Genomic DNA, 17641 nt, shown 5'->3' with positions numbered 1-17641 from the left:
TCACCCATCTTCCCGCCCCAATTCATTATACCATACTGTGCAGAGCTCTCACCCATCTTCCCTCCCCAATTCATTATCACATACTGTGCAGAGCTCTCACCCATCTTCCCTCCCAAATTCATTATCACATATTGTGCAGCGCTCTCACCCATCTTCCCACCCCAATTCATTATACCATACTGTGCAGAGCTCTCACCCATCTTCCCGCCCCAATTCATTATCACATATTGTGCAGAGCTCTCACCCATCTTCCCTCCCCAATTCATTATCACATACTGTGCAGTGCTCTCACCCATCCTCCCTCCCCAATTCATTATCACATACTGTGCAGAGCTCTCACCCATCTTCCCTCCCAAATTCATTATCACATACTGTGCAGAGCTCTCACCCATCTTCCCGCCCCAATTCATTATCACATACTGTGCAGAGCTCTCACCCATCTTCCCTCCCCAATTCATTATACCATACTGTGCAGAGCTCTCACCCATCTTCCCAGCCCAATTCATTATCACATATTGTGCAGAGCTCTCACCCATCTTCCCTCCCCAATTCATTATCACATACTGTGCAGAGCTCTCACCCATCTTCCCGCCCCAATTCATTATCACATACTGTGCAGAGCTCTCACCCATCTTCCCACCCCAATTCATTATCACATACTGTGCAGAGCTCTCACCCATCTTCCCAGCCCAATTCATTATCACATACTGTGCAGAGCTCTCACCCATCTTCCCACCCCAATTCACTATCACATACTGTGCAGAGCTCTCACCCATCTTCCCTCCCCAATTCATTATCACATACTGTGCAGAGCTCTCACCCATCTTCCCTCCCCAATTCATTATCACATATTGTGCAGCGCTCTCACCCATCTTCCCACCCCAATTCATTATACCATACTGTGCAGAGCTCTCACCCATCTTCCCGCCCCAATTCATTATCACATATTGTGCAGAGCTCTCACCCATCTTCCCTCCCCAATTCATTATCACATACTGTGCAGTGCTCTCACCCATCCTCCCTCCCCAATTCATTATCACATACTGTGCAGAGCTCTCACCCATCTTCCCTCCCAAATTCATTATCACATACTGTGCAGAGCTCTCACCCATCTTCCCTCCCCAATTCATTATACCATACTGTGCAGAGCTCTCACCCATCTTCCCTCCCCAATTCATTATCACATATTGTGCAGCGCTCTCACCCATCTTCCCACCCCAATTCATTATACCATACTGTGCAGAGCTCTCACCCATCTTCCCGCCCCAATTCATTATCACATACTGTGCAGAACTCTCACCCATCTTCCCTCGCCAATTCATTATCACATACTGTGCAGAGCTCTCACCCATCCTCCCTCCCCAATTCATTATCACATACTGTGCAGAGCTCTCACCCATCTTCCCACCCCAATTCATTATCACATACTGTGCAGAGCTCTCACCCATCCTCCCTCCCCAATTCATTATCACATACTGTGCAGAGCTCTCACCCATCTTCCCTCCCCAATTCATTATCACATACTGTGCAGAGCTCTCACCCATCTTCCCTCCCCAATTCATTATCACATACTGTGCAGAGCTCTCACCCATCTTCCCTCCCCAATTCATTATCACATACTGTGCAGAGCTCTCACCCATCTTCCCTCCCCAATTCATTATCACATACTGTGCAGAGCTCTCACCCATCTTCCCTCCCCAATTCATTAAAACATATTGTGCAGAGCTCTCACCCATCTTCCCACCCCAATTCATTATACCATACTGTGCAGAGCTCTCACCCATCTTCCCACCCCAATTCATTATCACATATTGTGCAGAGCTCTCACCCATCTTCCCTCCCCAATTCATTATCACATACTGTGCAGAGCTCTCACCCATCTTCCCACCCCAATTCATTATCACATACTGTGCAGAGCTCTCACCCATCTTCCCACCCCAATTCATTATACCATACTGTGCAGAGCTCTCCCCCATCTTCCCACCCCAATTCATTATCACATATTGTGCAGAGCTCTCACCCATCTTCCCTCCCCAATTCATTATCACATACTGTGCAGAGCTCTCAACCATCTTCCCTCCCCAATTCATTATCACATACTGTGCAGAGCTCTCAACCATCTTCCCTCCCCAATTCACTATCACATACTGTGCAGAGCTCTCACCCATCTTCCCACCCCAATTCATTATCACATATTGTGCAGAGCTCTCACCCATCTTCCCACCCCAATTCATTATACCATACTGTGCAGAGCTCTCACCCATCTTCCCACCCCAATTCATTATACCATACTGTGCAGAGCTCTCACCCATCTTCCCTCCCCAATTCATTATCACATACTGTGCAGAGCTCTCACCCATCTTCCCTCCCCAATTCATTATCACATACTGTGCAGAGCTCTCACCCATCTTCCCACCCCAATTCATTATACCATACTGTGCAGAGCTCTCACCCATCTTCCCTCCCCAATTCATTATCACATACTGTGCAGAGCTCTCACCCATCTTCCCACCCCAATTCATTATCACATACTGTGCAGAGCTCTCACCCATCTTCCCACCCAATTCATTATCACATACTGTGCAGAGCTCTCACCCATCTTCCCACCCCAATTCATTATACCATACTGTGCAGAGCTCTCACCCATCTTGCCTCCCCAATTCATTATACCATACTGTGCAGAGCTCTCACCCATCTTCCCTCCCCAATTCATTATACCATACTGTGCAGAGCTCTCACCCATCTTCCCTCCCCAATTCATTATCACATACTGTGCAGAGCTCTCACCCATCTTCCCTCCCCAATTCATTATCACATACTGTGCAGAGCTCTCACCCATCTTCCCACCCCAATTCATTATCACATACTGTGCAGAGCTCTCACCCATCTTCCCACCCCAATTCATTATCACATACTGTGCAGAGCTCTCACCCATCTTCCCTCCCCAATTCATTATCACATATTGTGCAGAACTCTCACCCATCTTCCCACCCCAATTCATTATCACATACTGTGCAGAGCTCTCACCCATCTTCCCACCCCAATTCATTATCACATACTGTGCAGAGCTCTCACCCATCTTCCCACCCCAATTCATTATACCATACTGTGCAGAGCTCTCACCCATCTTCCCTCCCCAATTCATTATCACATACTGTGCAGAGCTCTCGCCCATCTTTCCTCCCCAATTCATTATCACATACTGTGCAGAGCTCTCACCCATCTTCCCTCCCCAATTCATTATCACATACTGTGCAGAGCTCTCACCCATCTTCCCTCCCCAATTCATTATCACATACTGTGCAGAGCTCTCACCCATCTTCCCACCCCAATTCATTATCACATACTGTGCAGAGCTCTCACCCATCTTCCCACTCCAATTCATTATCACATACTGTGCAGAGCTCTCACCCATCTTCACACCCCAATTCATTATCACATACTGTGCAGTGCTCTCACCCATCTTCCCTCCCCAATTCATTATCACATACTGTGCAGTGCTCTCACCCATCTTCCCTCCCCAATTCATTATCACATATTGTGCAGAGCTCTCACCCATCTTCACACCCCAATTCATTATCACATACTGTGCAGAGCTCTCACCCATCTTCCCTCCCCAATTCATTATCACATACTGTGCAGAGCTCTCACCCATCTTCCCTCCCCAATTCATTATCACATACTGTGCAGAGCTCTCACCCATCTTCCCACCCCAATTCATTATCACATACTGTGCAGAGCTCTCAACCATCCTCCCTCCCCAATTCATTATCACATACTGTGCAGAGCTCTCACCCATCTTCCCACCCCAATTCATTATCACATACTGTGCAGAGCTCTCACCCATCTTCCCACCCCAATTCATTATCACATACTGTGCAGAGCTCTCACCCATCTTCCCTCCCCAATTCATTATCACATATTGTGCAGAGCTCTCACCCATCTTCCCGCCCCAATTCATTATCACATACTGTGCAGAGCTCTCACCCATCTTCCCTCCCCAATTCATTATCACATACTGTGCAGAGCTCTCACCCATCTTCCCTCCCCAATTCGTTATACCATACTGTGCAGTGCTCTCACCCATCTTCCACCCCAATTCATTATCACATACTGTGCAGAGCTCTCACCCATCTTCCCACCCCAATTCATTATCACATACTGTGCAGAGCTCTCACCCATCTTCCCACCCCAATTCATTATCACATACTGTGCAGAGCTCTCACCCATCTTCCCACCCCAATTCATTATCGCATACTGTGCAGAGCTCTCACCCATCTTCCCGCCCCAATTCATTATCGCATACTGTGCAGAGCTCTCACCCATCTTCCCGCCCCAATTCATTATCGCATACTGTGCAGAGCTCTCACCCATCTTCTCTCCCCAATTCATTATCACATACTGTGCAGAGCTCTCACCCATCTTCCCTCCTCAATTCATTATCACATACTGTGCAGAGCTCTCACCCATCTTCCCACCCCAATTCATTATCACATACTGTGCAGAGCTCTCACCCATCTTCCCTCCCCAACTCATTATCACATACTGTGCAGAGCTCTCACCCATCTTCACACCCCAATTCATTATCACATACTGTGCAGAGCTCTCACCCATCTTCCCTCCCCAATTCATTATCACATACTGTGCAGAGCTCTCACCCATCTTCCCTCCCCAATTCATTATCACATACTGTGCAGAGCTCTCACCCATCTTCCCACCCCAATTCATTATCACATACTGTGCAGAGCTCTCAGCCATCTTCACACCCCAATTCATTATCACATACTGTGCAGAGCTCTCACCCATCTTCCCTCCCCAATTCATTATCACATACTGTGCAGAGCTCTCACCCATCTTCCCACCCCAATTCATTATCACATACTGTGCAGAGCTCTCACCCATCTTCCCTCCCCAATTCATTATCACATACTGTGCAGAGCTCTCACCCATCTTCCCTCCCCAATTCATTATCACATACTGTGCAGAGCTCTCACCCATCTTCCCTCCCCAATTCATTATCACATACTGTGCAGAGCTCTCACCCATCTTCCCTCCCCAACTCATTATCACATACTGTGCAGAGCTCTCAGCCATCTTCACACCCCAATTCATTATCACATACTGTGCAGAGCTCTCACCCATCTTCCCTCCCCAATTCATTATCACATACTGTGCAGAGCTCTCACCCATCTTCCCTCCCCAATTCATTATCACATACTGTGCAGAGCTCTCACCCATCTTCCCAGCCCAATTCATTATCACATACTGTGTAGAGCTCTCACCCATCTTCACACCCCAATTCATTATCACATACTGTGCAGAGCTCTCAGCCATCTTCACACCCCAATTCATTATCACATACTGTGCAGAGCTCTCACCCATCTTCCCACCCCAATTCATTATCACATACTGTGCAGTGCTCTCACCCATCTTCCCACCCCAATTCATTATCACATACTGTGCAGAGCTCTCACCCATCTTCCCACCCCAATTCATTATCACATACTGTGCAGCGCTCTCACCCATCTTCCCATCCCAATTCATTATCACATACTGTGCAGTGCTCTCACCCATCTTCCCTCCCCAATTCATTATCACATACTGTGCAGAGCTCTTACCCATCTTCCCACCCCAATTCATTATCACATACTGTGCAGAGCTCTCACCCATCTTCCCACCCCAATTCATTATCACATACTGTGCAGAGCTCTCACCCATCTTCCCACCCCAATTCATTATCACATACTGTGCAGAGCTCTCACCCATCTTCCCACCCAATTCATTATCACATACTGTGCAGAGCTCTCACCCATCCTCCCACCCCAATTCATTATCACATACTGTGCAGAGCTCTCACCCATCTTCCCTCCCCAATTCATTATCGCATACTGTGCAGAGCTCTCACCCATCTTCCCACCCCAATTCATTATCACATACTGTGCAGAGCTCTCACCCATCTTCCCACCCAATTCATTATCACATACTGTGCAGAGCTCTCACCCATCTTCCCACCCCAATTCATTATCAGATACTGTGCAGAGCTCTCACCCATCTTCCCACCCCAATTCATTATCACATACTGTGCAGTGCTCTCACCCATCTTCCCACCCCAATTCATTATCACATACTGTGCAGAGCTCTCACCCATCTTCCCACCCAATTCATTATCACATACTGTGCAGAGCTCTCACCCATCTTCCCACCCCAATTCATTATCACATACTGTGCAGAGCTCTCACCCATCTTCCCACCCCAATTCATTATCACATACTGTGCAGAGCTCTCACCCATCCTCCCACCCAATTCATTATCACATACTGTGCAGAGCTCTCACCCATCCTCCCACCCAATTCATTATCACATACTGTGCAGAGCTCTCACCCATCTTCCCACCCAATTCATTATCACATACTGTGCAGAGCTCTCACCCATCTTCCCACCCCAATTCATTATCACATACTGTGCAGAGCTCTCACCCATCTTCCCACCCAATTCATTATCACATACTGTGCAGAGCTCTCACCCATCTTCCCACCCAATTCATTATCACATACTGTGCAGAGCTCTCACCCATCTTCCCACCCCAATTCATTATCACATACTGTGCAGAGCTCTCACCCATCTTCCCACCCAATTCATTATCACATACTGTGCAGAGCTCTCACCCATCTTCCCACCCCAATTCATTATCACATACTGTGCAGCGCTCTCACCCATCTTCGCATCCCAATTCATTATCACATACTGTGCAGTGCTCTCACCCATCTTCCCTCCCCAATTCATTATCACATACTGTGCAGAGCTCTTACCCATCTTCCCACCCCAATTCATTATCACATACTGTGCAGTGCTCTCACCCATCTTCCCTCCCCAATTCATTATCACATACTGTGCAGAGCTCTTACCCATCTTCCCTCCCCAATTCATTATCACATACTGTGCAGAGCTCTCACCCATCTTCCCGCCCCAATTCATTATCACATATTGTGCAGAGCTCTCACCCATCTTCCCACCCCAATTCATTATCGCATACTGTGCAGAGCTCTCACCCATCTTCCCTCCCCAATTCATTATCACATACTGTGCAGAGCTCTCACCCATCTTCCCTCCCCAATTCATTATCACATACTGTGCAGAGCTCTCACCCATCTTCCCTCCCCAATTCATTATCACATACTGTGCAGAGCTCTCACCCATCTTCCCTCCCCAATTCATTATCACATACTGTGCAGCGCTCTCACCCATCTTCCCACCCCAATTCATTATACCATACTGTGCAGAGCTCTCACCCATCTTCCCACCCCAATTCATTATAACATATTGTGCAGAGCTCTCACCCATCTTCCCACCCCAATTCATTATCACATACTGTGCAGAGCTCTCACCCATCTTCCCTCCCCAATTCATTATCACATACTGTGCAGAGCTCTCACCCATCTTCCCACCCCAATTCATTATCACATACTGTGCAGAGCTCTCACCCATTTTCCCACCCCAATTCATTATACCATACTGTGCAGAGCTCTCACCCATCTTTCCTCCCCAATTCATTATCACATACTGTGCAGAGGTCTCACCCATCTTCCCTCCCCAATTCATTATCACATACTGTGCAGAGCTCTCACCCATCTTCCCACCCCAATTCATTATCACATACTGTGCAGAGCTCTCACCCATCCTCCCACCCCAATTCACTATCACATACTGTGTAGAGCTCTCACCCATCTTCCCACCCCAATTCATTATCACATACTGTGCAGAGCTCTCACCCATCTTCCCACCCCAATTCATTACACCATACTGTGCAGAGCTCTCACCCATCTTCCCTCCCCAATTCATTATCACATACTGTGCAGAGCTCTCACCCATCCTCCCACCCCAATTCACTATCACATACTGTGCAGAGCTCTCACCCATCTTCCCTCCCCAATTCATTATCACATACTGTGCAGAGCTCTCACCCATCTTCCCACCCCAATTCATTATACCGTACTGTGCAGAGCTCTCACCCATCTTCCCTCCCCAATTCATTATCACATACTGTGCAGAGGTCTCACCCATCCTCCCTCCCCAATTCACTATCACATACTGTGCAGAGCTCTCACCCATCCTCCCACCCCAATTCACTATCACATACTGTGCAGAGCTCTCACCCATCCTCCCACCCCAATTCACTATCACATACTGTGCAGAGCTCTCACCCATCCTCCCACCCCAATTCACTATCACATACTGTGCAGAGCTCTCACCCATCCTCCCACCCCAATTCACTATCACATACTGTGCAGAGCTCTCACCCATCTTCCCACCCCAATTCACTATCACATACTGTGCAGAGCTCTCACCCATCTTCCCACCCCAATTCATTATACCATACTGTGCAGAGCTCTCACCCATCTTCCCTCCCCAATTCATTATCACATACTGTGCAGAGGTCTCACCCATCTTCCCTCCCCAATTCATTATCACATACTGTGCAGCGCTCTCACCCATCTTCCCATCCCAATTCATTATCACATACTGTGCAGTGCTCTCACCCATCTTCCCTCCCCAATTCATTATCACATACTGTGCAGAGCTCTTACCCATCTTCCCACCCCAATTCATTATCACATACTGTGCAGAGCTCTCACCCATCTTCCCACCCCAATTCATTATCACATACTGTGCAGAGCTCTCACCCATCTTCACACCCCAATTCATTATCACATACTGTGCAGAGCTCTCACCCATCTTCCCACCCAATTCATTATCACATACTGTGCAGAGCTCTCACCCATCTTCCCACCCAATTCATTATCACATACTGTGCAGAGCTCTCACCCATCCTCCCACCCCAATTCATTATCACATACTGTGCAGAGCTCTCACCCATCTTCCCTCCCCAATTCATTATCGCATACTGTGCAGATCTCTCACCCATCTTCCCACCCCAATTCATTATCGCATACTGTGCAGAGCTCTCACCCATCTTCCCACCCCAATTCATTATCACATACCTGTGCAGAGCTCTCACCCATCTTCCCGCCCCAATTCATTATCACATACTGTGCAGAGCTCTCACCCATCTTCCCTCCCCAATTCATTATCACATACTGTGCAGAGCTCTCACCCATCTTCCCTCCCCAATTCATTATCACATACTGTGCAGAGCTCTCACCCATCTTCCCTCCCCAATTCATTATCACATACTGTGCAGAGCTCTCACCCATCTTCCCACCCCAATTCATTATCACATACTGTGCAGAGCTCTCAGCCATCTTCACACCCCAATTCATTATCACATACTGTGCAGAGCTCTCACCCATCTTCCCACCCCAATTCATTATCACATACTGTGCAGAGCTCTCAGCCATCTTCCCACCCCAATTCATTATCACATACTGTGCAGAGCTCTCACCCATCTTCCCACCCCAATTCATTATCACATACTGTGCAGAGCTCTCACCCATCTTCCCTGCCCAATTCATTATCACATACTGTGCAGAGCTCTCACCCATCTTCCCGCCCCAATTCATTATCACATACTGTGCAGAGCTCTCACCCATCTTCCCACCCCAATTCATTATCACATACTGTGCAGAGCTCTCACCCATCTTCCCACCCCAATTCATTATCACATACTGTGCAGAGCTCTCACCCATCTTCCCACCCCAATTCATTATCACATACTGTGCAGAGCTCTCACCCATCTTCCCACCCCAATTCATTATCACATACTGTGCAGAGCTCTCACCCATCTTCCCACCCCAATTCATTATCACATACTGTGCAGAGCTCTCACCCTCCTTCCCACCCCAATTCATTATCACATACTGTGCAGAGCTCTCACCCATCTTCCCTCCCCAATTCATTATCACATACTGTGCAGAGCTCTCACCCATCTTCCCACCCCAATTCATTATCACATACTGTGCAGAGCTCTCACCCATCTTCCCACCCCAATTCATTATCACATACTGTGCAGAGCTCTCACCCATCTTCACACCCCAATTCATTATCGCATACTGTGCAGATCTCTCACCCATCTTCCCACCCCAATTCATTATCGCATACTGTGCAGAGCTCTCACCCATCTTCCCACCCCAATTCATTATCACATACCTGTGCAGAGCTCTCACCCATCTTCCCGCCCCAATTCATTATCACATACTGTGCAGAGCTCTCACCCATCTTCCCTCCCCAATTCATTATCACATACTGTGCAGAGCTCTCACCCATCTTCCCTCCCCAATTCATTATCACATACTGTGCAGAGCTCTCACCCATCTTCCCTGCCCAATTCATTATCACATACTGTGCAGAGCTCTCACCCATCTTCCCACCCCAATTCATTATCACATACTGTGCAGAGCTCTCAGCCATCTTCCCACCCCAATTCATTATCACATACTGTGCAGAGCTCTCACCCATCTTCCCTCCCCAATTCATTATCACATACTGTGCAGAGCTCTCACCCATCTTCCCTTCCCAATTCATTATAACATACTGTGCAGAGCTCTCACCCATCTTCCCTCCCCAATTCATTATCACATACTGTGCAGAGCTCTCACCCATCTTCCCACCCCAATTCATTATCACATACTGTGCAGAGCTCTCAACCATCTTCCCACCCCAATTCATTATCACATACTGTGCAGAGCTCTCATCCATCTTCCCACCCCAATTCATTATACCATATTGTGCAGCGCTCTCACCCATCTTCCCTCCCCAATTCATTATCACATACTGTGCAGAGCTCTTACCCATCTTCCCGCCCCAATTCATTATACCATATTGTGCAGCGCTCTCACCCATCTTCCCTCCCCAATTCATTATCACATACTGTGCAGAGCTCTCACCCATCTTCCCGCCCCAATTCATTATCACATACTGTGCAGAGCTCTCACCCATCTTCCCGCCCCAATTCATTATCACATACTGTGCAGCGCTCTCACCCATCTTCCCACCCCAATTCATTATCACATACTGTGCAGCGCTCTCATCCATCTTCCCACCGCAATTCATTATACCATACTGTGCAGAGCTCTCACCCATCTTCCCTCCCCAATTCATTATCACATACTGTGCAGAGCTCTCACCCATCTTCCCACCCCAATTCATTATCACATACTGTGCAGAGCCCTCACCCATCTTCCCACCCCAATTCATTATACCATACTGTGCAGAGGTCTCACCCATCTTCCCACCCCAATTCATTATCACATATTGTGCAGAGCTCTCACCCATCTTCCCTCCCCAATTCATTATCACATACTGTGCAGAGCTCTCACCCATCTTCCCACCCCAATTCATTATCACATACTGTGCAGAGCCCTCACCCATCTTCCCACCCCAATTCATTATACCATACTGTGCAGAGGTCTCACCCATCTTCCCACCCCAATTCATTATCACATATTGTGCAGAGCTCTCACCCATCTTCCCTCCCCAATTCATTATCACATACTGTGCAGAGCTCTAACCCATCTTCCCACCCCAATTCATTATCACATATTGTGCAGAGCTCTCACCCATCTTCCCTCCCCAATTCATTATCACATACTGTGCAGAGCTCTCACCCATCTTCCCGCCCCAATTCATTATCACATACTGTACAGAGCTCTCACCCATCTTCACACCGCAATTAATTATCACATACTGTGCAGAGCTCTCACCCATCCTCCCTCCCCAATTCATTATCACATACTGTGCAGAGCTCTCACCCATCTTCCCGCCCCAATTCATTATCACATACTGTGCAGAGCTCTTACCCATCTTCCCTCCCCAATTCATTATCACATACTGTGCAGAGCTCTCACCCATCTTCCCGCCCCAATTCATTATCACATATTGTGCAGAGCTCTCACCCATCTTCCCACCCCAATTCATTATCGCATACTGTGCAGAGCTCTCACCCATCTTCCCTCCCCAATTCATTATCACATACTGTGCAGAGCTCTCACCCATCTTCCCTCCCCAATTCATTATCACATACTGTGCAGAGCTCTCACCCATCTTCCCTCCCCAATTCATTAACACATACTGTGCAGCGCTCTCACCCATCTTCCCACCCCAATTCATTATACCATACTGTGCAGAGCTCTCACCCATCTTCCCACCCCAATTCATTATCACATACTGTGCAGAGCTCTCACCCATCTTCCCACCCCAATTCATTATCACATACTGTGCAGAGCTCTCACCCATTTTCCCACCCCAATTCATTATACCATACTGTGCAGAGCTCTCACCCATCTTTCCTCCCCAATTCATTATCACATACTGTGCAGAGGTCTCACCCATCTTCCCTCCCCAATTCATTATCACATACTGTGCAGAGCTCTCACCCATCTTCCCACCCCAATTCATTATCACATACTGTGCAGAGCTCTCACCCATCCTCCCACCCCAATTCACTATCACATACTGTGTAGAGCTCTCACCCATCTTCCCACCCCAATTCATTATCACATACTGTGCAGAGCTCTCACCCATCTTCCCACCCCAATTCATTATACCATACTGTGCACAGCTCTCACCCATCTTCCCTCCCCAATTCATTATCACATACTGTGCAGAGCTCTCACCCATCCTCCCACCCCAATTCACTATCACATACTGTGCAGAGCTCTCACCCATCTTCCCACCCCAATTCACTATCACATACTGTGCAGAGCTCTCACCCATCTTCCCACCCCAATTCATTATACCATACTGTGCAGAGCTCTCACCCATCTTCCCTCCCCAATTCATTATCACATACTGTGCAGAGGTCTCACCCATCCTCCCTCCCCAATTCACTATCACATACTGTGCAGAGCTCTCACCCATCCTCCCACCCCAATTCATTATCACATACTGTGCAGAGCTCTCACCCATCCTCCCACCCCAATTCACTATCACATACTGTGCAGAGCTCTCACCCATCCTCCCACCCCAATTCATTATCACATACTGTGCAGAGCTCTCACCCATCCTCCCACCCCAATTCACTATCACATACTGTGCAGAGCTCTCACCCATCTTCCCACCCCAATTCACTATCACATACTGTGCAGAGCTCTCACCCATCTTCCCACCCCAATTCATTATACCATACTGTGCAGAGCTCTCACCCATCTTCCCTCCCCAATTCATTATCACATACTGTGCAGAGGTCTCACCCATCTTCCCTCCCCAATTCATTATCACATACTGTGCAGAGCTCTCACCCATCTTCCCACCCCAATTCATTATCACATACTGTGCAGAGCTCTCACCCATCTTCCCTCCCCAATTCATTATCACATACTGTGCATTGCTCTCACCCATCTTCCCACCCCAATTCATTATCACATACTGTGCAGAGCTCTCACCCATCTTCCCTCCCCAATTCATTATCACATACTGTGCAGAGCTCTCACCCATCTTCCCTCCCCAATTCATTATCACATACTGTGCAGAGCTCTCACCCATCTTCCCACCCCAATTCATTATCACATACTGTGCATTGCTCTCACTCATCTTCCCTCCCCAATTCATTATCACATACTGTGCAGAGCTCTCACCCATCTTCCCTCCCCAATTCATTATCACATACTGTGCAGAGCTCTCACCCATCTTCCCTCCCCAATTCATTATCACATACTGTGCATTGCTCTCACTCATCTTCCCACCCCAATTCATTATCACATACTGTGCAGAGCTCTCACCCATCTTCCCTCCCCAATTCATTATAACATACTGTGCAGAGCTCTCACCCATCTTCCCTCCCCAATTCATTATCACATACTGTGCAGAGCTCTCACCCATCTTCCCTCCCCAATTCATTATCACATACTGTGCAGAGCTCTCACCCATCTTCCCTCCCCAATTCATTATCACATACTGTGCAGTGCTCTCACCCATCTTCCCACCCCAATTCATTATCACATACTGTGCAGAGCTCTCACCCATCTTCCCTCCCCAATTCATTATCACATACTGTGCAGAGCTCTCACCCATCTTCCCTCCCCAATTCATTATCACATACTGTGCAGAGCTCTCACCCATCTTCCCTCCCCAATTCATTATCACATACTGTGCAGAGCTCTCACCCATCTTCCCACCCCAATTCATTATCACATACTGTGCAGAGCTCTCACCCATCTTCCCACCCCAATTCATTATCACATACTGTGCAGAGCTCTCACCCATCTTCCCTCCCCAATTCATTATCACATACTGTGCAGAGCTCTCACCCATCTTCCCACCCTATTCATTATCACATACTGTGCAGAGCTCTCACCCATCTTCCCTCCCCAATTCATTATCACATACTGTGCAGAGCTCTCACCCATCTTCCCTCCCCAATTCATTATCACATACTGTGCAGAGCTCTCACCCATCTTCCCTCCCCAATTCATTATCACATACTGTGCAGAGCTCTCACCCATCTTCCCTCCCCAATTCATTATCACATACTGTGCAGAGCTCTCACCCATCTTCCCTCCCCAATTCATTATCACATACTGTGCAGAGCTCTCACCCATCTTCCCACCCTATTCATTATCACATACTGTGCAGAGCTCTCACCCATCTTCCCTCCCCAATTCATTATCACATACTGTGCAGAGCTCTCACCCATCTTCACACCCCAATTCATTATCACATACTGTGCAGAGCTCTCACCCATCTTCCCTCCCCAATTCATTATCACATACTGTGCAGAGCTCTCACCCATCTTCCCTCCCCAATTCATTATCACATACTGTGCAGAGCTCTCACCCATCTTCACACCCCAATTCATTATCACATACTGTGCAGAGCTCTCACCCATCTTCACACCCCAATTCACTATCACATACTGTGCAGAGCTCTCACCCATCTTCCCACCCCAATTCATTATCACATACTGTGCAGAGCTCTCACCCATCCTCCCACCCCAATTCACTATCACATACTGTGCAGAGCTCTCACCCATCTTCCCACCCCAATTCACTATCACATACTGTGCAGAGCTCTCACCCATCTTCAAACCCCAATTCACTATCACATACTGTGCAGAGCTCTCACCCATCCTCCACCCCAATTCATTATCACATACTGTGCAGAGCTCTCACCCATCCTCCCTCCCCAATTCACTATCACATACTGTGCAGAGCTCTCACCCATCTTCCCTCTCCAATTCATTATCACATACTGTGCAGCGCTCTCACCCATCCTCCCACCCCAATTCACTATCACATACTGTGCAGAGCTCTCACCCATCTTCAAACCCCAATTCACTATCACATACTCTGCAGTGCTCTCACCCATCCTCCCTCCCCAATTCATTATCACATACTGTGCAGATCTCTCACCCATCTTCAAACCCCAATTCACTATCACATACTCTGCAGTGCTCTCACCCATCCTCCCACCCCAATTCACTATCACATACTGTGCAGAGCTCTCACCCATCTTCAAACCCCAATTCACTATCACATACTGTGCAGAGCTCTCACCCATCCTCCACCCCAATTCATTATCACATACTGTGCAGAGCTCTCACCCATCCTCCCTCCCCAATTCACTATCACATACTGTGCAGAGCTCTCACCCATCCTCCCTCCCCAATTCATTATCACATACTGTGCAGAGCTCTCACCCATCTTCAAACCCCAATTCACTATCACATACTGTGCAGAGCTCTCACCCATCTTCCCACCCCAATTCACTATCACATACTGTGCAGAGCTCTCACCCATCTTCAAACCCCAATTCACTATCACATACTGTGCAGAGCTCTCACCCATCCTCCCTCCCCAATTCACTATCACATACTGTGCAGTGCTCTCACCCATCTTCCCACCCCAATTCACTATCACATACTGTGCAGAGCTCTCACCCATCTTCAAACCCCAATTCACTATCACATACTGTGCAGAGCTCTCACCCATCTTCCCTCCCCAATTCATTATCACATACTGTGCAGCGCTCTCACCCATCTTCAAACCCCAATTCACTATCATATACTCTGCAGTGCTCTCACCCATCCTCCCTCCCCAATTCACTATCACATACTGTGCAGAGCTCTCACCCATCCTCCCACCCCAATTCACTATCACATACTGTGCAGAGCTCTCACCCATCTTCCCACCCCAATTCACTATCACATACTGTGCAGAGCTCTCACCCATCTTCAAACCCCAATTCACTATCACATACTGTGCAGAGCTCTCACCCATCTTCCCTCCCCAATTCATTATCACATACTGTGCAGCGCTCTCACCCATCTTCAAACCCCAATTCACTATCATATACTCTGCAGTGCTCTCACCCATCCTCCCTCCCCAATTCACTATCACATACTGTGCAGAGCTCTCACCCATCCTCCCACCCCAATTCACTATCACATACTGTGCAGAGCTCTCACCCATCTTCAAACCCCAATTCACTATCACATACTCTGCAGTGCTCTCACCCATCCTCCCTCCCCAATTCACTATCACATACTGTGCAGAGCTCTCACCCATCTTCCCTCCCCAATTCATTATCACATACTGTGCAGAGCTCTGACCCATCTTCCCACCCCAATTCATTATCACATACTGTGCAGAGCTCTCACCCATCTTCACACCCCAATTCATTATCACATACTGTGCAGAGCTCTCACCCATCTTCCCTCCCCAATTCATTATCACATACTGTGCAGAGCTCTCACCCATCTTCCCTCCCCAATTCATTATCACATACTGTGCAGAGCTCTCACCCATCTTCCCTCCCCAATTCATTATCTCATACTGTGCAGAGCTCTCACCCATCTTCAATCCCCAATTCACTATCACATACTGTGCAGAGCTCTCACCCATCCTCCCTCCCCAATTCACTATCACATACTGTGCAGAGCTCTCACCCATCCTCCCACCCCAATTCACTATCACATACTGTGCAGAGCTCTCACCCATCTTCAATCCCCAATTCACTATCACATACTGTGCAGAGCTCTCACCCATCTTCCCACCCCAATTCACTATCACATACTGTGCAGAGCTCTCACCCATCTTCAAACCCCAATTCACTATCACATACTGTGCAGAGCTCTCACCCATCCTCCCTCCCCAATTCACTATCACATACTGTGCAGTGCTCTCACCCATCTTCCCACCCCAATTCATTATCACATACTGTGCAGAGCTCTCACCCATCTTCCCTCCCCAATTCATTATCACATACTGTGCAGAGCTCTCACCCATCTTCCCTCCCTAATTCATTATCACATACTGTGCAGAGCTCTCACCCATCTTCAAACCCCAATTCACTATCACATACTGTGCAGAGCTCTCACCCATCCTCCCTCCCCAATTCACTATCACATACTGTGCAGAGCTCTCACCCATCTTCCCACATCAATTCATTATCACATACTGTGCAGAGCTCTCACCCATCTTCCCTCCCCAATTCGTTATACCATACTGTGCAGTGCTCTCACCCATCTTCCCACCCCAATTCATTATCACATACTGTGCAGAGCTCTCACCCATCTTCCCACCCCAATTCATTATCACATACTGTGCAGAGCTCTCACCCATCTTCCCTCCCCAATTCATTATCACATACTGTGCAGAGCTCTCACCCATCTTCCCACCCAATTCATTATCATATACTGTGCAGAGCTCTCACCCATCTTCCCTCCCCAATTCATTATCACATACTGTGC

At 48.0% G+C, this 17641-nt stretch overlaps 1 protein-coding gene across 1 annotated transcript in view; it reads right to left on the bottom strand.

Annotated features, from left to right (window-relative positions):
• CIPC (CLOCK interacting pacemaker) overlaps window positions 1-17641 on the bottom strand; it is a 214089-nt gene that overhangs the window by 104170 nt on the left and 92278 nt on the right. The window lies entirely within an intron of this gene.

Source organism: Phyllobates terribilis, unplaced genomic scaffold, assembly GCF_046119375.1.
Source record: "Phyllobates terribilis strain yellow unplaced genomic scaffold, ASM4611937v1 Scaffold_7__3_contigs__length_470593459, whole genome shotgun sequence".
Taxonomy (NCBI): domain Eukaryota; kingdom Metazoa; phylum Chordata; class Amphibia; order Anura; family Dendrobatidae; genus Phyllobates; species Phyllobates terribilis.
The sequence above is the reverse complement of the archived record's forward strand: the minus strand, read 5'-3'. Positions and strand labels throughout refer to the sequence as shown.